General features: G+C 43.5%; 1 long non-coding RNA gene across 1 annotated transcript; it reads right to left on the bottom strand.

Moving 5' to 3' along the window:
• Nucleotides 1–7,115: 7,115 nt before the first annotated feature.
• Nucleotides 7,116–19,350, bottom strand: LOC109169519. Its single transcript, XR_002052245.1, has 3 exons — nucleotides 19,242–19,350; nucleotides 18,724–18,728; nucleotides 7,116–7,128 (listed from the first exon to the last, which is right to left on the bottom strand). It is a non-coding gene; the product is annotated as an uncharacterized LOC109169519 (long non-coding RNA).
• Between the last annotated feature and the right edge of the window lie 8,284 nt (nucleotides 19,351–27,634).

Below are 27,634 nucleotides of genomic sequence, written 5' to 3'. Positions count from 1 at the left end.
ATAAACGACCCTTATACCTCAACACCCCATCCGTATATAACTCAAACGGTCCCCCTTTCCCTTTAGTTAGGTCATCCCTTGCCTTCATCAAGTATGCATCCTTTTGTTGCTCTTCCTTAATTTCTCCCAGAAATGTAGGTACAATCCTTAAATTATAGCAACGAACTTCTGCCTCAACATCTCCCTTTCCACCACTTCCAAGTCCATCCGTTGGAACTCCTTGCAAAGCTCGTCCCCCACTACCCAGATGAAATTAGCGGTATGCTTCGACTTCCGACTTAAGGCGTCCGCCACTACATTAGCTTTCCCTTCGTGATACTGAATTTCCAACTCGTAGTCCTTGATGAGTTCCAACCACCTTCGTTGTTGCATGTTGAGATCCTTTTGGGTGAAGATATATTTGAGACTCTTGTGATCCGTGTAGATCTTGCAACGCACTCCATACAAGTAATGTCTCCAAACCTTCAAGGCAAACACTACGGCGGCCAGTTCCAAATCATGTGTAGGGTAATTCTTTTCATGAACCTTAAGTTGTCGCGAGGCATAAGCGATTACTCTTCCATTTTGCATCAAAACACAACCTAGTCATTTCTTAGACGCATCACTATATACCTCAAACCCTTCTGTTCTCGATGGCAAGAATAAAACTGGTGCAGTCGTGAGCCTCTCCTTCAGCTCTCGAAATGCTAACTCACAAGCTTGATTCCAAACGAAAGGCACTTCTTTTCTTAATAACTTAGTCAATGGTTGAGCCACCTTGGCGAAATCCAAAATGAACCTTCTGTAATAACCCGCCAAACCAAGAAAACTTCTTACTTCCGTCACTGATGTAGGTACAGTCCAATCCTTCACTGCCCGTATCTTATCTGGATCCACAGAAATCCCCCTACTATCAATCACGTGGCCTAGAAACGTCACACTGTCTTTCCAAAACTCGCACTTAGAAAACTTGGCGTACAACTGCTTTTCCCTTAAGATCTGAAGTACCGTCCGAAGGTGTCCAACATGTTCTTTCTTATCTTTCGAATAATCCAATATATCTTCGATGAATACGATTACAAAGTCATCGAGGTGAGGTTTGAACACCCTGTTCATCAAGTCCATGAAAACTGCAGGGGCGTTAGTCAAACCGAACGGCATAACTGTAAACTCGTAGTGACCGTACCGAACTCGAAATGCGGTTTTGGGAATATCATTGTTAGCCACCTTTATCTGATGATACCCCGACCTCAAGTCAACATTGGAAAACACTCCTGCGCCACGGAGTTGATCAAACAAGTCAACGATTCTTGGAAGAGGGTACTTGTTCTTGATGGTGACTTGATTCAGCTCCCGGTAGTCGATACACAACCTCATAGTCCCGTCCTTCTTCTTTACAAACAAAACCGGAGCTCCCCATAGCAATGTACTTGGCCGGATATAACCCTTATCCAGAAGTTCTTGTAATTGGGTGTTCAGCTCTTGCATTTCTGGCGTAGCCAAACGGTATGGGGCCTTAGAAATGGGTGCGGTGCCTGGCATAAGATCCACCGAGAATTCCACTTCTCTCGTAGGAGGCATACCCGGTATTTCCTCGGGAAAAACATCAAGGAACTCATGGACTACGGGTATGGTTTGGGCTACCTCCCTTTTTGCCTTCAAGTTCTCAACCGAGCACAAGTATAGCTCATTGCCTCTTTCCAAGTACCTCTTCATCTTTATCATAGACACCAGTTTAATTCCGGGTTCTTCCGTCTTTCCCCGATAAGATATCCTTTTCCCACTAGGTCCTCGAAGTACCACCTTCTGATCCTTGCACGGAATCTGGGCTCTAAACCGCCCCAACCAATCCATACCTAAGACCACATCCATCCCGTCCAAGTCGTACTGAATTAGGTCGCTGGGAAAATCTTCTCCCTTGATGTTGATCTTGATGCCCTCGAAGAGACGGTCACACATCCTAACCTCTCCCGATGCTACCTTCACGCTAAACTTCACTCCAGTGCCCCCGGATAAACCCAACTTCTTCACGAGTCCGGGTGACACGAACAAATTAGATGCTCCTGAATCGAACAAGATCGTTGCTGGTACAGATTGCACGAGGAAGGTTCCAACTACCACATCACTGTCACTTGTTCAAACTTCACTAAGGGTAAGCATTCTCCCTTGGGGTGGTCCCTCCGTCGGATGATGAGTCTCTATCATTCCATTCTCTCTTACACCTCGATATGTCGGCAAGGTAGCTGCACTAGGACTCACCCTGGTGGACGTACCGATTCTGATCCATCGTTCAACCACTCCAGGGGCATTATAAGATTCGGCCAACCGAGATTTCTTAACCACTTCACCAACACCTTCAAACGTTGCGGCACGCTGACGGGGAGGCATCGCAACTTCTGCTACAACAACACGATTACGAAAAGAAAAGCAACAAACAAGACCAGAAAGCAACACACAGCTCACCGCGCAACCTAAATTCCTAAGCCTAATACTTAGCTTCTTAAGGTTGCTTAGAGGTCTCAAGACACACTTAACCACTTAGAAAGTCTAGACTTAACTCTTCCTAGGCTAAAAACCTAGGCTCTGATACCAACTGTAACACCCCCCAAAACAAGCTATAGAAAAGCCTTAACGCATGCAGATATCAAAACAAAACATTAACACAGCGGAAGAAAAGATAACTGGATAACAAAGAATCCAACGGGGTTGTTATGCCACGCATATCAACACGATAAACGCTACGGCCAAAAATCTGCATGGTCAACATCTATCCAAGAGTACATAAGTCTAAAAACAACCAAACCGGCTCACAGGCCGTACAACAAGGGAAAGGTACTACTCTATCGGGCACTAGACATCGCGCTCGACTAGACATCACCTGTAGAAACACAAAGATAAACATGGGACGACGCCCGGTCAGCGAATAATGCTGGTAACCCACCAATACCGTTAAGTATCATACATAGATATGGTATAAATATACAAAAATCATTTTCAAAACGGAATACATATATATATAAGTTCAAAACCAAGAGAAGTTGTTAACAAAAGACTCAACACTCTCAACGAACAACACGGGAACTCATCTCAAGACCACAAGAACAACATGACTCACAAAAGAGTCAAGGCACGATCTATCATCACTCAATAGACCGCAACCCGACAAGTACAACGCGAAAGAACAAGACACAGTCAACCGACAATACATGCCAAGGCCACACCTGCCTTTGTGACTACACACGTCACAAGATAGGATCACACAACACTGGCTACAATAGCCCTCGCGACATCACCCATCACGAGTTGGTATGCCTGCCTTATGCCCTGTTCCAACCTTATGGCTACCCCCAACCTTGTATCTTCTTTCCAACCATTACCTCTAGGACCCCTGTACTTCTTAGTCCAACCTTTTACCTCCGGGACCGTGGTTGTAACTCCCCGAAATTTTTAAACTTTTAAAGACTTATATAATAAAGGTATTCTCTTATTAATTCCCAAACAGAGCATTACTAAACATAAGAGTATGGGGTGCTATGCCACACCTGAGCTGGAGAACTCAGATGCACAGGCTAACTAACTAAATTCCTTAATAATGTCAATACATAAGCATGGCACGCAGGCCGAAAGGGAAACTATCTACTCTACACTTCGAATCTCTAGCGCGCTCCAGTGACTACTCATCTGTGCCTGAAAGCCAAATATATCTGTTCAGCGAGAGATGCTGGTAACCCACTCCAACGCGTTTAAATACATTATATATAGATATAGAAAAAACCAATTTGAAGCATGAAGATATATCCTAGGAAACTCTAGCTTAAAAACAGGGGATAGACTCGACAGATAGGGATAAGCACAGCCAACAGTTATAACCAAGCATATACAATTTACTAGCATATATCCTATGGTCACGATTTCACTTCATATCATTCATAACATCAATCAATCCGTATCTCATCACACAAACACACTTTGATGGCGCCACAGGACCGATCGCATGCCCATACATGAGGGTCAGCGCATATAGCTCTAACACGGCCCCGCAGCACCCTGCCTCGTATCGCAACACGAAGGGGTCGATCGCAACCGACCGATGAACCGCAGCTCATCATAATGTTTGATCGCAACCAAACAGTGGACCGCAGCCCAAGAGTAGTCATCTGACCGCAGCCAGGAATATGAACCACAGCTCATGTAAAACGTTTGATCGCAACCAAACGGTGGACCGCAGCCTGAGAGTGTAAATCTGATCGCAGCCAGCTTTTGAACCGCAGCTCAGGAATAACCAATTTGATCGCAACCAAATTGGGGTATCATGCACACAAAACACAAAGCAAGCACATGCAACCCACATTGACACATTGGGAAGGGGGAGAAATCGCATAACGAAACCTATGCGTGGTCATCCACATACTAGGAATAATCCTAAGGGGTTCATACTTCTTTCACCTAGGCCAACGGGATACCAATTCAACTAGCATGCGATACATAAGACTTATTTAACCTACGAATGGCACCCGAAACATCAAACTAGACATAGGCACGATAGACGGAGTCCGTTGGGACGCCACGGGGGTCGAGGGAACATCAAACGGGGAAGCCGGGATCCCGAGGAGGGATAATTTCCAGTGGGTAGCCGGTGGGTGAAGGGTCACTCGCCGGCCACCCGCCGGCGACGAGCTTCCGGGCAGCGGGTGCCCAACGGGCAGTTGGTTGCTGGCGGCGTTAATTCCGGCCGCGGGTCCCCTACCCCCCACTGACTCTTTTTCACAATAAATGCTCCGGGATCCTTTGTGGAACCCGAAACCATGCTTAGACACCTTTAAACGCAATTGATGACAACACGTAGACAATTAACGGATCAAAAGCAAGAATCATACGGCACGTATCCTATCATAATTTCTAAACCAAGAACAACACCCGAGCATGCGAATTCCCACCCAATACAACAAGAATAACACCATACAAATTTTACGATACATCCTAGGGCTCTAATCATATTTAAATCAACAAGAACATAGCTCATCTTTTAATATCAAGAAGCATCAAGATTCATCAAGAATACCACACAATCATCAAGAATCCCTTATCATCATCAAGATTATCAAGATCACACATAAAATCATATCACCAATTATCAAGATCATATCATCAATAACATAAACGATTCATCAAGACACAAGAATATAGGGGGATGCCTAAGAGGGAGATCATAACAAAGAAAATAGTTTTTGTTCAGACATGGGTTACCTCTTAGCCTTAATTAATTCCTTGGCTATGAAGGGTCTTTCTTTAAGCTTTCTTCTTTGTTGATTTCTCCTAAGGGAATTCTTGGAACTTCTTGTGTGGTGAGAGATTATTGTGGTGTGACTTCTAGGTGGCTCCTATGTCCTTATATATATATATATATATATATATTTGGGAGTCCTAATTAGGGTCTGAATGGTATGGGTTTACTAATTCTATTCCTTATAGGATTAAGGACTTGTTTTAGGGATAGGGGTCCATGGTCCATGGTGGACCATATTAATTAATTAAAGAGAATCCTAACCATGATTTAAATAGTAAAGGTATACTTTCTTTATTCCTAATAGGCTTATGACTCTAGTTTAGGCAAGGGTCCACGATCCGTGGTGGACCACATTAATTAATTAAAGGGATTTCTAATCAAATTAAATCCTTTTTAATTATTATTAATTGAATTAATTAAATAATTAATTCAGGATTAAGGGCCGTAACACGAGGTGTTACAGTCATCCCCCACAAACAAGCCACCAACAAAGCCACCAAATTCAAAATACACAAGGTACCGTACACACGCCTTCCCAAGAAAATACGTGAACCTGACACACAGGTCACAACTCCATAATCACGTCACGGCCACCACGAGGACCACTGCAATACCTTGGTGACTAGTGTCCCATACCACTAATCGTGCAATCCAGGTAAAGCCACACACGAATTACACCTCAACAAGAGTCAATCAATGGATCACAACGAAGGTATGAAACATACTCAATCAAGGAATGGGTCACAGCCCAACAACAGCAACGATGAATAACACAAGTTATCATCAACCAAACGGAAGGTACAAACAACACACATGCTAGCATTTAGACACCAAACTAGCATGCTTATCAACGGGGAAACCAAAGATAGTTCCGCGGAACACACAAGACACTTCACGGTCCAACGAAACATAATGTTGAACACTTAGCACGATTCAAGACACCAAAGTCCTACATGGATACCTACCATATAGTTCTAGACATACGAAACATCAAGAAGACACTCAAATAGTTCCACAAAAGAACATCGGGAAGTCAAAAGACCGAATACCGAGTCAAAAGAATCACGGGGAACAAATCCCATCACAATACCACTGTGTTCCCCGCGGGTAGACCCACGGGTAGTGCCCCACCCGTGGTTCCGCCCGCGGGAACACCTTCCCACAAGGCCATGTACCCGCGGGTATGCCGGGGGGTGGTGCCCAGCCCGCGGGTACACACTTGTACCACAACAAATCCCTTCGGGGATTTTCTTCTCCAAGCCCAAATTCAAGTCCAAAAATGCCAAATCTCACCCAACACAACAAAATGACTTGAATCATGGAAAATGCCAAGCAATGGCACAAAGGAACCCTAAACACAAGCTCTAGATATGCATTTTCACAAGACAAATGCATAAACCCTCACATTTCATAGCAAAGCACAAATAGAATCCAAGAAATCACATATAGGTAAGCAAAATAGATTTTGTAGAGCATGGGTTACCTCTTGTAGACCAAAAGACTTCACTTTACACCTCAACAAGCTCCTTACAAGGCTTACTTTCCAAACCCACTTCAAGATCAAACCAAAAGATCATAAAGATCCTACCTTTAAGAAAAAGACAACTAAGATGGAACCAAAAAGACAAGATGGACTTAGATTTTACCCTCCTAGATGCCCAAATAGGTGAAAGGTTGAATCTTGGAAGCAAAACTTGGAATCTTGAAAAGGGTCTCAACTTAGCTTGGAGAATAAGCTACACTTCTTTCTAGAGAGAAGGTAGAGCTAATTTCTAGGAAATGTAAGGAATGAAATGAAGAAGTCTTCTAGGTTAGGTTACAATACTAACTCTTGGTGAAAAGTCAAGAATACCCTTACTAACCTTTAGAAAGTGTAAGGAACAAGGGAACTCCCCTCAAAGCCCAAGGTACAACACAACTTTAAGATTGACTAGTCAAATACTAGTCCTTGAGTATTAAAAATCAGGATTTTAGGAATTAATTCCTCAAATGAAATAGGATTAATTGCTCAATTAATCCATGGATTGAATGTGGACTTTTGGGGTGTCACAGTATGAACCCTTAGGACTATTCTTAGTATTTCTATGATCACACGTAAGTTTATTTATATGTCTTTCCCCTCCCAATGTGCTACTACGTGCTCCGATGTGTTATGTGTTGCATGATCCCCCATTTTGGTTATAGGCCAATTGGGAGGTTCCCGGACTAAGGTTCGGAAGTCGGCTGAAGGCCGAATGATTTGATCCCGGGCTAAGGTTCGGAAGTCGATTGAAGACCGAATGGATTGTTCCCGGACTAAAGGTTCGGAAGTGGGTGAAGGCCAATGGATTGTTCCTGAGCTAAGGCTCAAAAGTTGCTAAGGCCAAATTGATACACTTCTTGGGCTACGGTCCAACTATGGGCCTCGGTGCTATGACCCACCAAACTGAATGCGCCAGGCGGTGTGTAGGGCCAATAAGCCGAGGAAGGCTGTAGTCCACCGACCTGAGTAATCAGGCGGTGTGTAGGGCTACGGCTGGCTGCGATCCACCGAATGATGGGACAGCGGTGTGTAGGGCCATAGTCTCCGAAGATCTTCGCCCACCGACTGAGTATAGCTCAGCGGTAAGCCGGGCTTGATCCGCTATGGTCCACCGACCATCGATGGTGTGTAGGGTCGTAAGTCCCCCCTTGTAAAGGGGATCACGGTCCACCGACTGGGTGCGTTAGCTGTAACACCCCGAAATTTTGGAACTTTTAAAACTTATATAATAAAGATGAATCCTCATTAAATCCTAAAATATAATATAAGAGTATGGGGTGTTATGCCACACCTGAGCTAAAGAACCCAGGTGCACAGGCAAACTAACTAAAATCCTCAATGATGTCAATACATAAGCATGGCACGCAAGCCAAAAGGGAAACTAACTACTCTACGCTCCAAATCTATAGCGCGCTCTAGTGTCTACTCATCTGTGCCTAAAAGCCAAATATATCTGTTCAGCGAGAGATGCTGGTAACCCACTCCAACGTGTTGAAATACAATATAGGTATATATATATATATATATATATATATATATATATATATATATATATATATATATATATATAGATATAGGAAAAACCATTTTGAAGCAAGAAGATATATACGTACGAGACTCTAGCTTTTAGAACCGGGAATAGACTCAACAAGTAGGGACAAACACATCAAGCAGTATTAGATAGTCAGGTAGAGATAGTCATCATAAAGAATACGCATCCAAGGTCACAGTTCACTTTCCAATTCCATCACATCATCATTCATTCAACATTCATAGCACATAATCGTTGATGGCGCCACCGGACCAATCGCATGCCCCGAACATGAGGGTTAATGCTTATAGCATTAACACGGCCCCGCAGCACACTACCGCAGTACCGCGGTATGAGGGGAGTTGATCGCAACCAACCCTTTGAGAACCACTGACGAACTCAACGTCGGACCACGTTCCGACACAACGCTGACGCACCCAGTCGGTGGATCGCAGTCCCCTTTACAAGGGGGTCTTACGACCCTACATACCGCGAATGGGTACATCCGGTGGACGATAGCGGATCAAGCCCGACACACCGCTGAGCTATACTCACTCGGTGGGCGAAGATCCTCGGAGACTATGGCCCTACACACCGCCTTGCCATCACCCGATGGGTCGCAGCCAGCCGTAGCCCTACACACCGCCTGATTACTCAGATCGGTGGACTACAGCCTTCCTCAGCTTATTGGCCCTACACACCGCCCTGGCGCGTTCAGGTCGGTGGGTCATAGCACCGAGGCCCATGTGGACCGCAGCCCAAGAAGTGAATCACTGACCGCAGCCAGGAGAATGAACCACAGCTCATAAGTAACAAATTTGACCGCAGCCAACTTCTGAACCGCAGTTCAGGAACACCCAATTTGATCACAACCAGATTGGGGACTCATGCAGCACATAACACATACTAGCACGTAGTAGCACGTTGGGAAGGGAAAGACATATAAATAAACCTATGTGTGATCCTACACATACTAAGAATAGTCCTAAGGGTTCATACAACTTCCACCTAGGTCAACGGGTTACCAATTCAACTAGCATGCAATTCCTAAGACTCATTCAACCTACGAATGGTAACCGAAATATCAAACTAGACTCGAGCACGACAAACGGGGTCCGTTGGGACACCATGGGGAGTAGGGAACATCAAACGGGGAAGCCAAAGACCCAGGGTGGGGTACGGACCAGCGGGTAGCCGGTGGGTGGGGGTCACCCGCCGGCTGCCCGTCGGAAATCACTGTTCTGGCAGCGGGTTGCCGGCGGGCAGGCGACTGCCCGGCGGCTACCCGCTGCCCAGCAGTGATTTCTGGGCAGCGGGTAGGTGGCGGGTTCCCCTACCCCCACCTACCCCCACTGACTCATTTACCATAATTCGTCCCGGGAACCTTCGTGGAACCCGAAACCATGCTTAGACGCTTTAAGACGTAATTAACGACACCCCGTAGGCAATTAATGGATCAAAAGCAAGAATCATGTAGGACTTATCCTAATACGACTTCTAAATATAAATAACACCCGAACATGCGAATTCCCGCCCAAATATAAGTCAAGAACATCACAATACAAATTCCCAATCCAACCTAGGGCTCTAATCCCACCCAAATCTTCAAGAACATGTTTTATCTTTCACATCAAGAACTATCAAGATTCGTCAAGAATCATCACATCAAAATCGGGACCTTCTTTTCAACATCTAGATCATCAAGATCATCAAGTAAGCATATAAAATCATCTTATCAATCATCAAGAACATAACACAATTATCGTAGAAGAATTCATCAAGACACAAGGATAGAGAGGGAGACCAAAGAAGGAGATCATAGCGAAGAAAATAGCTTTTATTGTGACTTGGGTTACCTTTTAGCCTTAATTAATTTCCTTGGCTATGAAGGGTCTTTCTTTAAGCTTTCCTTCTATCTTGATTTCTCCTAAGGGGATTCTTGGAACTTCTTGTGTGATGAGAGATTATTGTGGTGTAAGATCTAGGTGCCTCCTATGACCCTATATATATATATATATATATATATATATATATATATATATATATAGTTCTAGTTGGGGTCTAAATGGTATGGGTTATTTACTCTTATTTCCTATAGAATTAGGGGATTGGCTCTAGAGATAGGGTTCATAGCTTATGGTGTGTCTTTCCCATTTAACTATTCAAATTTAATTCTTTCTTTTTAGGTAATTGATTTAAATAGTTAGGGGTCGTAACACGGGGTGTTACACACTCCCCACTTAACGAGAAGCTTCGTCCCCGAAGCTTTGGCTCCGTTGTGTTGACTCATTTTCTTATCTCATGCTTTCGTCTTGGTTACCTTGCGCGAAGAGCTCGGCGTAGCGTTCCTTTATTGTGTCCTTGAGTTCCCATGTGGCTCTTCGGCCCCGTGGTTGGTCCAGAGGACTTTCACCATTTCTATGGTTCGTCGACGAGTGATCCTGGCCTTGGTGTCCAGGATTCTTACTAGTCTTTCTTCGTAAGTTAGGGTGTCGTCCAGGTCCACCGCCTCGGGTTGTAGTACGTGGATCGGATCATGTATTTATTTCTGTAGTTGTGATATGTGGAATACGTTGTGTACTCGTTCTAGTTCAATGGGTAAGGTGAGGCGGTAAGCTAGGTTCCCGACAATTTTCGTGATTTCGTAGGGGTCGATGAACCGGGGGCTGAGCTTCCTGTGACACCCCAAAAATCCACATTCAATCCATGGATTAATTGAGTAATTAATCCTATTTTTATTTGAGGAATTGATTCTTAAAATCATGATTTTTAATACTCAAGGACTAGTATTTGACTAGTCAATCTTTAATGTGTTGTACCTTGAGCTTTGAGAGGAGTTCCCTTGTTCCTTACACTTTCTAAAGCTTAGTAAGGGTTTTCTTGACTTTTCACCAAGAGTTAGTATTGTAACCTAACCTAGAAGACTTCTTCATTTCATTCCTTACAATTCCTAGAAAATTTCTCTATCTTCTCTCTACAAAAGAGGTGTAGCTTATTCTCCAAGCTAAGTTGAGACCCTTGTCAAGATTTCAAGTTTTGCTTCCAAGATTCAACCTTTCACCTATTTGGGCATCTAGGAGGGTAAGATCTAAGTTTATCTTGTCTTTTTGGTTTCGTCCTTGTTGTCTTTTTTCTTAAAGGTAGGATCTTTATGATCTTTTGGTTTGATCTTGAAGTGGGTTTGAGAAGTAAGCCTTCTAAGAAGCTTGTTGGGGGTAAAGTGAAGTCTTTTGGTCTACAAGAGGTAACCCATGCTCTACTAAAACCTATTTTGCTTACCTATATGTGATTTCTTGGATTCTACTTGTTCTTTGCTATGAAATGTGAGGGTTTATGCATTTGTCTTGTGATATTGCATATCTAGAGCTTGTGTTTAGGGTTCCCTTGTGCCATTGCTTGGCATTTTCCATGGTTCAAGTCATTTTGTTGTGTTGGGTGAGATTTGGCATGTTTTGGACTTGAATTTGTGTTTGGAGAAGAAAATCCCCGAAAGGATTTGTTCTGAAACAGGAGTGTTCCCGCGGGAGGAACAGCGGGCGGGGCACCACCCGCCGGCCTACCCGCGAGTACACAGCCTCGTGGGAAAGTGTTCCCGCGGGCAGAACCACGGGTGGGGCATGTAACACCCCGTGTTACGACCTTTAATCTTGGATTAATTATTTAATTAATCCCGCTAATAATAATTAAATATGATTAATTAAGTTAAGTTCCCCTTTAATTAATTAATGGGGTCCACCATGAACCGTAGACCCTTGCCTAAATTAGAGGCTTAAGTCTATTAGGAATAAAGATAGTAAACCTTTTACCATTCAGATTGTGATTAGGATCCGCCCTAATTAATATGGACCCTTATCCCTAAAGCGAGTCCCTGAATCCTATAAGGAATAGGATTAGTAAACCCATAACATTCAGGCCCTAATTAGGAGTCTTAAATATATATATAAAGAACTTAGGAGACACCCGGAACCCCCACATGATTAACGCCCACCACCCCAAAAAGAGCTCCAAGAATTCCCTTAGGAGAAATCAAGAAAGCAAGGAAGCTTAAAGAAAGATCCTTCATAGCCAAGGAATTAATTAAGGCTAAGAGGTAACCCATGTCTCAACAAAACCTATTTTCATAGTTATGATTCCCCCTTAGGGTTTCCCCCATATTATTGTGTTTGGCGAGTTATGATAATTATTGTTGATGTTTGATGTGATGATCCCATGAGGGATCTTGATAATCTTGATATTGGGAGATTCTTAATAATTATGGAGTTCTTGATGATTATATGGAGTTCTTGATGATTATGTGTTGTTCCTGATAATTGTGTGACGTTCTTGATGCTTATGAGTTATTCTTACCGAATCTTGCAATTAGAAGACAAATCGTATTCTTGTTGATATAAAAGTGATTAGAACCCTAGGTTGTATCGTATGATATCATTCTTGGATTATCGGGTGGGGAAATCGCATGTTTGGGTGTTGATTATATTTAGAAAAGCATGATAGGTTATGTGCCGTTCGTTTCTCGTATTTGATCCGTTAATTGTCCACGTGTTGTCATTAATTGCGTTGTAAAGTGTCTGAGCATGGTTTCGGGTTCCACAGCGGTTCCCGGGACGAAAAGTGGTGAAAAGAGTCAGTGGGGGGTAGGTGGGGGTAGGGGACCCGCCACCTACCCGTGGCGTTCTCGGGCAGCCCGGCAGCGGGCAGCCGGCGGGCGGGCAGCTGCCCGCCGGGCACCCGCTGCCCGGAACAGTGGCAGCCGGCGGGCAGCCGGCGGGTGGACCACTACCCACCGGCTACCCGCTGGAATTTGTCCCCACTCGGGACCCCGGCTTCCCCGTTTGATGTTTCCCCGATCCCCGTGGTGTCCCAACGGACCCCGCTTGTCGTGCCTATGTCTAGTTTGATGCTTCGGGCACCGTTCGTAGGTTTATGAGTCTATTATATTGCATGCTAGTTGAATTGGTATCCCGTTGACCTAGGTGGAAGAAGTATGAACCCCTTAGGACTATTCTTAGTATGTGATGGATCACGCATAGGTTTTGTTATACGCTTTCGTCCCCTTCCCAACGTGTAATGTGGGTTGCATGTGCTTGCTACGTGTTATGTGTGCGTGTTGCCCAATTCGGTTGCGATCGGATTGGTTATCCTGAGCTGCGGTTCAGAAGCCGGCTACAGTCAGATGGGAATTCCTGGCTATAGTCGGATGACGGTATCCTGGGCTGCGGTCCAGAAGCTGGTTGTAGTCAGATGGGAATTCCTGGCTGCAACCAGATGACATCTTTCCTGAGCTGCGGTTCAGAGGCTGGCTGTAGTCAGATGGGAATTCCTGGCTACAGTCAGACAATACACTCTCTTGGGCTGCGGTCCACTGTTTGGTTGCGATCAAACATTATGATGAGCTGCGGTTCATCGGTCGGTTGCGATCGACCCCTCCGTGTTGCGATACGGGGCAGGGTGCTGCGGGGCCGTGTCAGAGCTATATGCGCTGACCCTCATGTATGGGCATGCGATTGGTCCTGTGGCGCCAACAAAGTGTGCTATGTGTTGTGATATGGATGAGCTGTGATTATGAATGTCTTGGAGAAATGTGACTGTGGGATTTATGTTGGGGATTGATTATGATGGGTGGTGATCATTGTTTATGCCTTGCCTTATCTTCCTTATCTATTGTGAACTACATATGACTGTTATAACTGTTGCTTGTGTCTGGCCTTATCTGTCGAGTCATTCCCGGTTTTAAAAGCTAGAGTTCGTAGGATATATCTTCATGCTCAAAATGGTTTTCGTATATCTATATATATCTCTATATGTATTGTATTTCAACGCGTTGGTGTGGGTTACCAGCATCTCTCGCTGAACAGATATATTTGGCTTTCAGGCACAGAGGATTAGAGCACTGGAGCGCGCTAGAACTGGAGCGTAGAAGTAGTATAGTTTCCCTTTTTGGCCTGCGTGCCATGTTATCCATTTATATTTCAGGGGATAGTAGTTAGATAGCCTGTGCACCTGGGTTCTCTAGCCCAGGTGTGGCATAACACCCCGCACACTTATGTTACACTCTGGGATTTAATGAGATATTACCTTTGTTATTAAGTTTTAAATGTCTTGAAAATCAGGGGTGTTACAGGGCACTACCCGTGGGTCCACCCGCGGGTACATGGTTGTGGTTGTGTTGGGATTTGTTCCCCGTGATTCGTTTGTCTCGGTATTTGGTCCTTTGACTTCCCGATGTTCTTTTGTGGAACTTTTTGAGTGTCTTCTTGATGTTTCGTACATCTAGAACTATATGGTAGGTATCCATGTAGGACTTTAGTGTCTTGAATCGTGCTAAGTATTCAACATTGTGTTTCGTTGAACCGAGAGGTGTCTTGTGTGTTCATCGGAACTATCTTGTGTTTTCCCGTTGATAAGCATGCTGGTTTGTTGTCTTAATGCTAGCGTGTGTGCGGTTTGTACCTTCCGTTTGGTTGATGATAACTTGCGTTATTTATCGTTGTTGTTGTTGGGCTGTGACCCGTTCCTTGATTGAGTATGTTTCATACCTTCGTTGCGATCCTTTGTTTGACTCATGTTGAGTTGCGGTGCGTGTGTGCCTTTACCTGGATTGCACGATTAGTGGTATGGAACACTAGTCACCAAGGTATTGCAGTGGTCCTCGTGGTGGTCGTGGCGTGATTATGGAGCTGTGGCCTTTGTGTAAGGTTCACATTTTTGGGGGATAACAGGTGTTATCCAGGCTATGTGCCATGTGCGTGATAGTGCCGCGGGTATTATGAATTGGTGGTGGTTCATTGGTGGTCTGTTGGTGGGGGAATGACGATTCCCGGCGGAATAAGGTTGAACTGTATGTACAGGGGTCCTGGAGGTAAAGGTTGGAACTAGATATAAGGTTGGGGGTAGCCATAAGGTTGGAACAGGGCATAAGAAGGCATATCAACTCGTGGCGGGTGATGTCACGAGGGTTTGTGTAGCCGTGGTTGTGTGTTCTCTCTTGTGACGTGTGTAGTCACAAAGGCATGTGTTGCCTAGGTATGTGTTGCCGGTTGTTGTGTCTTTGTTCTTGTGGTGTCGTTACCGTTGTGGTCTTGGGATGTGTTCCCGTGGTGTTTGATTGATGAGTGTTGAGTCTTGAGTTTGGTGTTTACTCTTGGTTTTACACTTATATATACGTATTCCGTTTCAAAATGATTTTTGTATATATCCAACCTATGTATGATACTGAACAGGTATTGGTGGGTTACCAGCATTATCACTGACCAGGCGTCGTCCCAACGTTTATCTTTGTATCTTTCAGGTAATGTCTAGACGAGCGCGATGTTTAGAAGCCAGTAGTCTAGCACCTTTTCCTTTCTGTTGTGGCCTGTGTGCCGTAGTAGTGATAGACTGATGTCTCTTTGGGATAGATGTATACACTTGCAGATTGTTCACCTTAGCGTTTACCGGGTTTGGTAGACGTGGCATAACACCCCATTCGGATTTCTTTTATCCAGTTTTCCTTTTATCTTCCGCTGTGCTAGTTTTGTGCTTAATCTGCAGGTGTTAAGGCCTTTTGATATAGGTCGTGTTTGGGGGGTGTTACAGTTGGTATCAAAGCCTAGGTTTAGAGCCTAGGAAGCGTTAACTCTAGACGTTCTAAGTGTTTAAGTATGTTTTGAGACCTCTAAGCGACCTTAAGAAGCTAAGTGTTAGGCTTAGGACTCTAGGTTGCGCGGTGAGTTGTGTGTTGTTTTCTGTTCTTTGTTTGTTGCTTCTCTTATCGTGTTGTTGATGTAGAAGCTACGATGCCTCCTCGTCCTCGTGCTTGCACCCCGGAGACCCCGACCAACGAGCAGCTAGCTCAGAATCTGCATTAGCTGACCCAGACCATGCAGACGCTTAATGAAGCTCTGTTGAACAACAATCACGCTGTGCCGCCTCCTCCTCCTGCTGGGCACCGTGACATAGGACGTTTAGTGTCAGGTCATCGGCCGCCAACCTTCGCTGGCGAGGAAGACCCTGTAGTCCTTGAAGAGTGGCTACGGGTGTTTGATAAGATCTTCACCGTGGTGGGCTGCCCCGAAGAAAGGAGAGTAGAACTGGCAACGTTCTACTTCTGCCAAGAAGCGGACTTGTGGTAGATCCACGAGTGTAATACCCCGTCCTTTCAAATAATATTATTTAGGCACAAATACCATTTTCTACCCTTTTCATAACTTTCTTACATTCAAAATCATTTTTATGTCACTAGGCTCCTTAGTGCTATTTTATAACATATGCCCTTATAATCTCAACAAAATGTTTTGATGTGATCCTAGCCCAACAATTTCTCCTAAGGATGCTAAACTTCTACATGCCCAACCCATGTCTACTACCCTAAACTTGATCCAAACCCATAACCCATTTAACCAACCCTACCCATATCAGATGACCCACCTAGGGTTTTGGAAACAAGCCCACAAATAGAACATTGTAGCTAACTCCTTCCCCATTTTTCCCCTACTGTTTCTCACGCTAGGGCTGTGCAACGGACGGATCGGATCGGATCGGACTGGTTTTCCGTTCATCCGATCGGATTGCGGATTGAAATTTTGAAGTCCTATCCGTCCATTTTGAAACTAAAACCCTATCGGATATGCTATGTCGGATTTCGGACTACTCGGATTGGATGTCGGACCTAATTCGGATTTGGAAAAGTTCATTGATAATTGAAAATAAAAAACTGAAAAAACATAATAATGATAATATGATTAACAAAATAAGTAATAACTAATATATTAACAAACTAAAACATGCAAGTGATGCAACAACTTAATAATGGACAGTTTGGAGAGCAAAATAATTCAAGTTTACAAACCAAAGTGCAAAAAGTAAACGAATACATAAAGAATATAAGTTTAAGTGTTTAACTTCCAAAATATTACAAATTTGAAGTTAATCACTTAAACAGAACTTCAGCAAAACAGCAAGTCAGCAATCATTCAAGTAATCCAGTCTAGGCCTTTTCATCAAATCATCAATCACCATTCACCATTTCTACACGACTACACTTCTTCCTGTTAATATGAAAACTTAACAGAATATTAGATTATTAGACAACCTATGTAGTCAACAGCTAACTAAGTAGGGGCATTAGGCTAATAGCCTTATAGGCTCAGATTGCAATTTTCCATTTCAAGCTAGGATAGTGGCAAATTGCTCAAATGTGTTATTATAGCACATGAGCAACATAGCAACACTATACCATTTGTTCAGACAGTGGTGGAAGCATCATCATTGCCAAAAAAACAAGTAAGAATAAATAATAATGCATTAAAACTGAATAGAGATCAGTTAAGAGGATGAGAGAAATACCAGAGATCCAAAATGGATGTAATGGGTGTTATGGGAGTATGGCAACTCTAAGTGGGGCAACATTTCTATAATATACTTATAGAAAGTTGCCAAGCCACTTAGACTGCAGATATTCTCATAGTTTCATCTTTTGAAGGCCATCAGCAAACAACAGTACAACACCATAACATATAAAGATAAATAATTACTGAAAACATTACTGGAATGGATGGCAGCATTGATGGTAGAGTAGTTCTAGCTCCAGTGGGTAACTCTGCAAAACAGTTAAGAATTAGTAGTTAGTTATAGACTTACAAATTACAAAAGTACAAAAGAAATGATGTAAGAAATATATATATATATATATATATATATATATATATATATATATATATATATATATAAAATTTACCTTTCTCCAATCTCTCAACCTCATCTAAATTTTCCTCAACTGTGATTGGCTGATTATGTAACCTCAACCAATCTTGGGTACACAGTAAAGCTTCCACAATTTTAGGAGTCAAGGAACTCCTAAATGCATCAAGCACCCTCCCACTTGTACTAAATGCACTCTCAGATGCAACTGTGGAAATAGGAACTGCAAGTACATCTCTAGCCATTTTGGAGAGAATAGGAAATCTCTCACTATGATTCTTCCACCACTTTAGAACATCAAAACTCACAGATTCATCATCCTCAACCAGATTTTCACTCAAGTAAATTTGTAGCTCTGTCTGCTTACTGCTTCCACCACCACTCTCCAATCTTTTTTTTTTTTAAGTTCACTCTTCATCCTTGAGGCAGGCCTACCAACTGTACAAGTAGGAGGCTGAGACTGGACAGGTTGGTTAGATGATGAACTGTCAGAGTATGTAGCTGCATAGTCATTGTACAATGCAACCATTGAATTTTGGACCTTGGCAAAACATTCTTTGCCTTTGGCCTCTCCATACAACTGGACAAACTGGTGAGGCATGTACTCCTCTTTATCTCTAGGGTCCAGAATATTGGCAAAGAAAATGATATGGTTCATTTATTCTGGATCTCCCCAGTACTTATCAAACTTCTCTTTCATTTTTGTCCCCATTGCCTAATAAATACAGAAACTCAGAAAGCATAAGCATTTAAAAACACAAACAAGTAAACAACTTACAAGATATACTCATATACAGAATTACACAAATAAATTGTACAAGTTTTTTACCTTTTCAGTTCTGTCAGCTTTAGTCATATCTTCCAGCATACAACTGAGATCAGAGATCTCAGAGAAGAATGTATTAGAAGTGACATAAAGAGAACCAGATATTCTCACAGTCATTTCATAGAAAGTTTTCAAAAGCTTCATTAAGCTTTCAACAGTCTCCCAATCAAGGAAAGAAGGTGCAGAACCCAAGTCAGCAGAAAAAGAAGGATCATTTTGATGATATGAGTCAAAGACACTTTGATATTGAATTGCAGTGTTGAGCATAAGGTAGGTGCTGTTCCACCATGTAGGGACATCAAGCTGCAAAACTGATTTGGCTTCCACCCCAATGAGTTCAGCAAGTTCTCTGAACTTATTCAACCTAGCAGGTGAGTTCCTAACCCATCTCACTGCATCCCTCACCCTTTTAACTGACTCATCTGCAAACCTTAAGCCATCTTGAACCACTAAATTTAAAATATGGGCTATACACCTCATGTGCATATACTGCAACCTAACAGAAGAACCCCCCCAAGACAACAACTTGCTTTTAAAGAATCCCATAGCTGTATCATTAGAATAAGCATTGTCCACTGTCACAGTGAACACATTTTTAATCCCCCACTCCAACAGACAACTCTCTAAGGCTTTAGCAATATACTCCCTCCTATGAGAAGAAACAGGGACAAAGGAAATGATTTTTTTCTGAAGCCTCCACTGGTCATCAATAAAATGTGCAGTAATGCACATATAATTAATCCTTTGGACAGAAGTCCAAGTATCAGTGGTTAAACTGACCCTTTGGGTGCCCACCCTAAACAACTTCTTAAGACTCAACCTCTCATCTAGGAAGATTTGGTAGATATCCCTATAAATAGTCCACCTAGAAGGAATCTGAAACCTTGGACAAGCTACAAGAATAAACTTCTTGAACCCCTGACCCTCAACAAACCTAAAAGGGAGTTCATCTATTATGATCATCTCACATAATGCCCTTCTAATGGCTTCTTGATTAAAGACCCAAGTCCCCAAAACCCCCACAGGAGCCTCTGTTGCAGAAGTTGCAACAGTATTGAATGTGAGAAGGGACTGCCTCATATCCTTTGAGACAGGATTTTTTAGGCATGCCATCATATGATTTTTCAGTGATGATGTGCCATGTTTCTTTGACTCACAGAAAAACACTTTCAGGCAGTAAATGCACTTGCCTTGAACCACTATATTTTCAGAGTTCTTTATCTTTTCAAAGTGATCCCAGACTGGAGACCTAGACTCTACCACCCTCCTCTTTTTTGCAGGAACAGCAGGAGCAACCTGAGGCTGCTGAGCAGGATTCTCAGTGCCTTGGGCTTGTCCTCCATGTCCCTCTTGAGTTGAGGGTTGAGGTCCAGAGTCAGGAACATTGATGCTTTCCATCTAAAATGATGGGCATCAATTACTCAGCAAAGGCAACAAGCCAACAATCACATTCACTGATTCACATAAACATACAAAGAAATCTGGATTCAGGCACTTTTTTGTGTCATCATGTATCAAGATTTCACAATTTCATATTTACATATTTACATATTTACATTCAAATATTCAATTAAGGGTAATACATCCATAAACATACTCAAATAATGAAAGAAATCCAGATTCAGGAATTGTATCCAATTCATCATTATCTGGATTTCATGTTAATGGCTTCCACCAATAAATGGAAATTTCAAGTTTGAAACTTGATAATTTCACATTCAAGCCTTTAACAGATTACAATATCATAATCCACACAAATCACAGATTCACAGGTACAAAACTAGGGTTTCTGCTTCCACCTTTAAAGAATAGAACACAACATAGCATAATCTAACAATAACTAGGGTTTCTGCTTCCACCATACTAGATCAGAGAATAGAACACAACATAGCAACATAGCATAATCTAACACAAATATATGAGCATATGAACATACAGAGAGGAAAGAATCAACAGATCAGACAAACAAAAACTAGGGTTTCTGCTTCCACCATACTAGATCAGAGAATAGAACACAACATAGCATAATCTAAGACAAATATACTTATATACGAGCATATGAACATACAGAGAGGAAAGAATCAACAGATCAGACAAACAAAAACTAGGGTTTCTGACTTTCTGCTTCCACCATACTAGATCAGAGAATAGAACACAACATAGCAACATAGCATAATCTAACACAAATATACGAGCATATGAACATACAGAGAGGAAAGAATCAACAGATCAGACAAACAAAAACTAGGGTTTCTGCTTCCACCATACTAGATCAGAGAATAGAACACAACATAGCATAATCTAACACAAATATACGAGCATATGAACATACAAAGAGGAAAGAATCAACATATCACAAAAACTAAAACTAGGGTTTCTGATTTACTTGGTTTCCCCTTATTATTCCCCGGAGAACAAGGGCCTCTAATCACCAGTCCACGTTCCACCACCAACTCAAGAAGGGCTTCCACCAGTCGACCACCGCACACTGGACAATTGGACAGTCCACAGAGACTCAGAGTCTCATACAGTCAGACTCTCAGTCTCAGAGAGGTGAGACGACTGTGAGAGACTCAAAGGAATGAGAGATTGAGAGGATGAGATTGAGAGGAGTAGAGAGCAGAGAACGAGAGAAGAGCTCTGAGCCTCTGAGAGTGAGAGAGTCTCAGAGATGAGAGATTGAGAGAACTGAGAGAAGAATCAGAAGAGTAGGGCTGCGCATCTGGCTACACAAAGGCTTCAACATACATATATACTTACCTCATACGACGTCGTCTAGCATACACAAAAACCTAACCCTAGGTTAGATCGGGTAGTCGGACGGGTCGGATGGGAAAAAACCAAATCCTATCCGACCTGCTTTATCCGACGTCGTTTTGCCTTCGGTTCGGATTAAGCTAATCGGACCACGGACGGGTCGGAAGGGGTGTTTTCGGGCGTCGGGTCGGTCGGGTATGTCGGGTTTGCACACCCCTATCTCACGCCACTCTCCCATCCAAAATCTGAAGAAGTACAAATTATTTTATTAAGAAAATCTAAGGTAGTTCTTCTTCTCTCTTCGACCTTCCTCTACTTATTCACCCATTTTTTCCCTTTGTTCACACTTCTTTTTTCTTTATATATGTTGTTTATATGTTGTTGGTTGCTATGTATGTTTGGGGTGCTATTAGGAGAAGGAGCTGAGATTCAAGAAGGCTAGGATTAGGGGGAATCATACTCTAGAAGTGCTTAGGAAGAAGGTATGGTTTATGGTTGCTCAATATGTGCCTAAATGTTGAAATACTTAGCCTAATCTTTTGTGGGTTTATTGATTATTTAAAGACTTTAATGGTTGGTATTGGCTCAAATCCTTGCTATGTGTATATATGTATTTCTATTTCATGAAATGAGTGTTGGAAAACTGAAGGTTGAGGAGTATTATGCATTACCGTGTTACTCTGCTTCACTTTAAAGTTTCTGGACTGCTACTTTGGACAGAATTGCTTCGGCAGTTCTATTTTCAAAATATATATATATATATATATATATATATATATATATATATATATATATATATATATAATGTTTATAGCTTATGTACAGTACGTATATATATGTATAAAATTATATAAATATATTTTATATATATGTTTGTTATAAATATGTGTACAGTGCATATGTGTAAAGTATATAACTTTTTGTTTTTAGTTCAGAAATTCGTATATTACAGTGCACCCTTCATATTTGGTGTTTTTTTTTTATTCTATTTATATAAGAGTGCTATGAAGTTCATAATTTATTTGGTTGGGGGGTGTTCTACAGATGATATGTGTATATATATTTAAATTAACACTTTTGTGGGTATATATTATATATGATGAGAGTTTATATGGGATGTGTGGATATAATGGATGGTTGTGGATTTGTGGACTTTGGTCCTAGTGTGGGCTCCGGCCCTATTTTGATGAGATTGTATCCGGTAGAAAACATCCTGGATACCTACTATATGTGGAGTAGCCTGGTAGAAAACATCCTGGGCTACTTGGACTAGTTACTACTCTTTTGGGTGAGGGAAGCCCATTAGAGTGTGTGCACACTTAAGGTTTTAGTCCTTTATCCCATGAAAGGGACAAATTGTGGAGTGGCCAGTAGAGTGGATTACCGTGTCACTAGGGCTTAGTTGATCTAAGACCCTTCGTCTCTTTCACCTTATATATATCCGTGTGTGTATTGGTACGAGATGGTGATTGATGTGGTGGTTCTTATATATACAGATATATACATTACTATTGTGGGTCTATCATAAAGGTGTGGCTTATGATTTCAGTTTATTCGCTTGTGTCCTAAGTTATACTATAATTGAGAGTATTTTATCTAAACTTATGCAAGTATCATGAAATTGTAGACCTTGTTCTATGCTTGAGTCTTGATTTAATTGTGTGATGGTTATTGAAAGAAAGAGAATTTTATGTATATTGGAGTTGGGTATACTTTAAAGGTTATTTCACTTATGCATGAATTGTGGTGTCTTTTAAATGTTGTATAGAATATTGTGACACTTTGAGTATATACTCGACTATTGTTCTGCCAATTTTAAAAAGTTGCCTTTTATCTATGTGTTTCAAATCTGAAACTCAATATAATGTTCCAAAACTATTTTCTAAAAGTATATTTACTCTCAATTATAAATGTGCGTATTTTACGGGGCATAGTAAGTCATATTTAGCTTTATGCTAATGTTGTGTTTTTGGCAATGTTTTCTTTGGTAATTTAATTTTTTTTTTCAGGTTGCTCGTTCGTGACTCTTGAGAGCGGTAGAAGCTAGATCCTTTTATTATTATCTTTTGTAGGATCTCAGACTTCCTTATGTTTTTGGGATACTTTGTGGTTGTAATATTAAACTGTAACACCCCAATTTTCATATCCAAAATTTCCTTAAATTTTTTTTCCTTAATTTACATTTTACTAAAATTATAGCGGAAGCATTAACTAACCAAAATAAAATGGGTGTTACCGCCACACTTAGGCAACCAACAACCTAAGTGCTAAGGCTAAATTTACAACATCAAATAAATTATCCAAAATCAACTTAATACATAAAACTGAAATCACTACACAACAATATCCTCCTCAAAATAGCAAAGAAATAAGCTTTATTCCATCTCAACCGAATCCATCCCGATTTACTATCCATGTTCACCTGTATAAATAATTTAACAGAAAAACAAAGTGTAGATAAAAATTAGTATAAGCTAAGTAAGTTTCATTTCACCCCGTAAAATATAGGCTTGGATTTTATATTTTCAAAACTCATACAATTTTATTCTTTTCCAAAATACATGTGGAGTTATACTTTTCCTTGTATACAGAATTAATATTTATAAATGGAGAATTAACAAACCTCATCAAAATCCACTTAGAATCTGGACTAAAACCTATGTGCACACCCCCAGGGGATTCCAAGCCATTGGGTAGTATATGATCCAAGTAGTCAGGTTTTCCTACCTACTACCACTCAAACAATTTGGAAACTGGATCATAACCTAAGTGATACACCCTCATGGGATTCCAAGCCCGATGAGTAGTAATTAGTCCAAGTGAATAGTACTCACATTTACTGATCACCACACTGTACATTATTTTCTCAAAATTTCATTATTTCTCCACAGATAAATACTGATACTGCTAATTCTACGCAAGCAATATAAAATAAACCCGAGACCAATTAAAGCAAATAAAAGACTTTATTGACCACGGTAAAGGCCCTAAGTACAATATACTTGGTTGCTCTGAGTACCGACTGACTGCGGTCGGGATTCTCTAGTAACAACCTATCGATCGTCCAAAAGTCCCTTACACTGTAGCTACTATGGGTATTTATAGCCACTATGCCGGGGACAGGATTCCAGTCGTTCGGCATGTCCTCCACGTAGCCACCACGTGTCATCCTCCCGGGTGCCCTGTCTGTCGTCGTAAAGAGCCGCCACGTGTCCTTTTGTCAGCTCTCTCGCCAAAGGGCTACCGCTCGGCGGTCGACACCGATGCTCGGGCAATTTCCGGTCGCTTCCCGACCGGGTTCTTCATAACAGCCCGACCTGTTACCTGCAAAGACAGAAAGACAAAGACAAAGGCAATCCGGTCGTGGTGGAGCTTATGTCGGTCGGGATATTCCCTACCAAAAGCCCCCCAGCCCGGGCCTTTTTGATCATCCGGGAAAAAACGGGACGGGATGAAGAAGCCCAACCGTCAGCCACCAAACCGACCGGCCAGCTGTCATTCCCTCCCTCGCCACGTGTCGGCCACTGCTGGCCTCGACGACTGCAACGGTTGCCTCGGAGTCAGCGCGGGTCGTGTCACGCAAGTGGATTGGTTTCCCGCCTAAATGCTCTCCTATAAATAGGCCCTTGAGGCCTTCAAATGAACTTTCCTCACTCTTCTGATCCAATCGGCACCCTCTGAGAGTCCCGAGCAAGCTACTCAGCAGATCAAGCGAGCAACTTCTCAACCAACTCCGACCAAGCGTCTCCAATCGGTAATCTCTCTACTTTTTAGCTTTTACTCAGCTTTTTAACTTTGCGTAGGAGTAAGGTAGAGCTAACGTCGAACTAACTTCAAGACCCCTGTACTAACCCCGACCGACCTTTAGGTAGAACAAAATATGTCCGAGTCAGATAGCCAGAACGCTTCAGCCGCAAACTACGACGACACGGTCGAGCAGAGCAGCGAGGAGGTGGACATCATGTCCTACTCTCCAGAGGTCGAGCAACGACCGCAACATACACCCGACCGAGCCCCCGAGCCAGCAAGGTCATCCAGCTCGTCAGGGACCTCGGGGTCGAGCTCCAGTGGGTCGGGAAGCGATGAGACGTCCACAAGCGGACGAAACTCCCCGGATGCGGGCGTTAGGGAAACGCCTACGAGGGTGATAGGGGATTACCCTCAAGCTGAGCCCGAGGTGGAATACCGGGCACACGAAGCGGAGGCAGTCGAGGAGGACTCGGCTGGGCCGGCGGCGCCAAACGGGGATGGATTTGAATTTCTTAATAGCGACAGTGTCGAAGGCCAGATGAGCCTGCTAACGAAGGGGGAAGCGAGCAGAATCGGGCCAGGTCTTGCTGGTCGGGTCGAGTTCGACACCAGCAGGCAGCTCGGTAATATCATCGAGCGGCACCAGGGGAAATGGATCGGGATGCATTACGATTCGCTAATGGCCCCGATCACGTTCCCCTTTTCCAGCCTTCTTACCGCATTCCTGGGCTATTACCAGGTTATGCCCGGGCAGATTTGCCCGAACGCGCATCGGATCATCGCGTGCTTTCCCCAGATCCGTAGTCGGCACGACGTATCCTGCACGATGGAGCTCTTCAACTTCGTCTACCAAGTGAAGGTGCTGGCGGCTGCGTACGGGGGTGGATTTCTGATGATACAATCTCGAGCGGACAAATGCGCGATCGAAGGGTTGCCCGGGAACAACCGGGGATGGAAGAACCGGATCTTTTCGGTGAAATACGATCCGTGGATTCTCCCGGTCGAGAGGGTTTGGAGCCAGCATTTCCGAAGGCAAGTCGTCCCAGTCGAGACTCAGGCCCTCATAGATGCTGTGACCAAGATCTCGAGCGAGATCTACGAGTATCGCATCTTCAAGTCGCCCGAGTGCTACGAGGCGGCTCAACTCCCCGCTCCGGTCTACGACCTGATCGAAAAATACAAGCCTGAGCCGGCGGGAGTAACGATTGCAAGGATGCCCGCCCGGGGCAAAAGGAAGGGTAAAGGTTCGAGGCTAACTAATTTCCCCGACCCTTCATATCCCGACTGCTCCTTTTATCTTCTCGACCTAACTGCCTTTTTTATTTTGCAGAAATGGCCGAATTCGGGGACGACGACACTTCTCTTCCTCCACCCGTCAAGATCTCCCTTGGCGGCAAAAAGAAGGTGAAGGGGAAACCGACCGGGCAGAAGGAGATTTCAGTAGCCCGACCCTTAGGGACCTCGACCATCACGACGGCCGAGGGTTTCGTGGTGGAGCCCAGCGACGTGCTGGTCACTCGGGTGGAAGTCGCCCGGGGTAACCGAGGTGAGCGGTATGAAGTGCCGCCGGGAGCAGCATAGCTCGAGCCCATCGACCGGGCGGAATCAGGACGATTCGTCCATACTGGCCCAGATCGGGAACGCGGGGCCAGCCAAAGAAGACTTGGGGAAGATGACCCCCACACAGGTGGCCGAGCGGATTGGCCACGACCTGGCCGAGGTAAGCACTTTTCTCTCTAAACATTTTCCAAGTGCTTCTAGTCGAGTTGACTGACATCTTTCCATTGCAGATCTCCCGAGCGGCCCAACTTCTCCAAGGCCGGGCAATGCTGGCCGAGGAAGCCGACCGACATAAGAAAATGGCCGCTCGGCGTCTTCAGGAGGTGAAGGACGTCCAGGCCGAGCTGGAGAAAGTCCAGAAGGCCTGGAAGAAGAGTGAGGAGGACCGGGTCCTAGCGGAGAAGGTCGCCCAACGGGCGATCGGCGAAAACAAAGAGCTGAAAACCCGCTTGGAGAGTCCGGACGAGCTGGCCCAATCAGCTTTCAAGGACGACAAGATAGGCTCGGCCTTCCTCACAGCTACTCGGCGGACCAAGGTCGGGGAGGACCTAATTCTCTCCTTTAGTCGATGGGCTTTCAAGGCCGGCCAAAGGAAGATGCTGGAGAAAGCCCAAAAACGGTTGGGGGAAGCTCTCGAAGGAGACGACCTCCAACTCGTACTGTCCGCACTCCCCCCCGACCTAGCTGATCCCGGTCCTTCGCCCTTTGCCTCCAAGGAAATCACCGCCAACCCGACCACGTCAG

Source organism: Ipomoea nil, unplaced genomic scaffold, assembly GCF_001879475.1.
Source record: "Ipomoea nil cultivar Tokyo-kokei standard unplaced genomic scaffold, Asagao_1.1 scaffold3314, whole genome shotgun sequence".
NCBI classification, from domain to species: domain Eukaryota; kingdom Viridiplantae; phylum Streptophyta; class Magnoliopsida; order Solanales; family Convolvulaceae; genus Ipomoea; species Ipomoea nil.
This window is presented reverse-complemented; position numbering and strand designations above follow the sequence as displayed.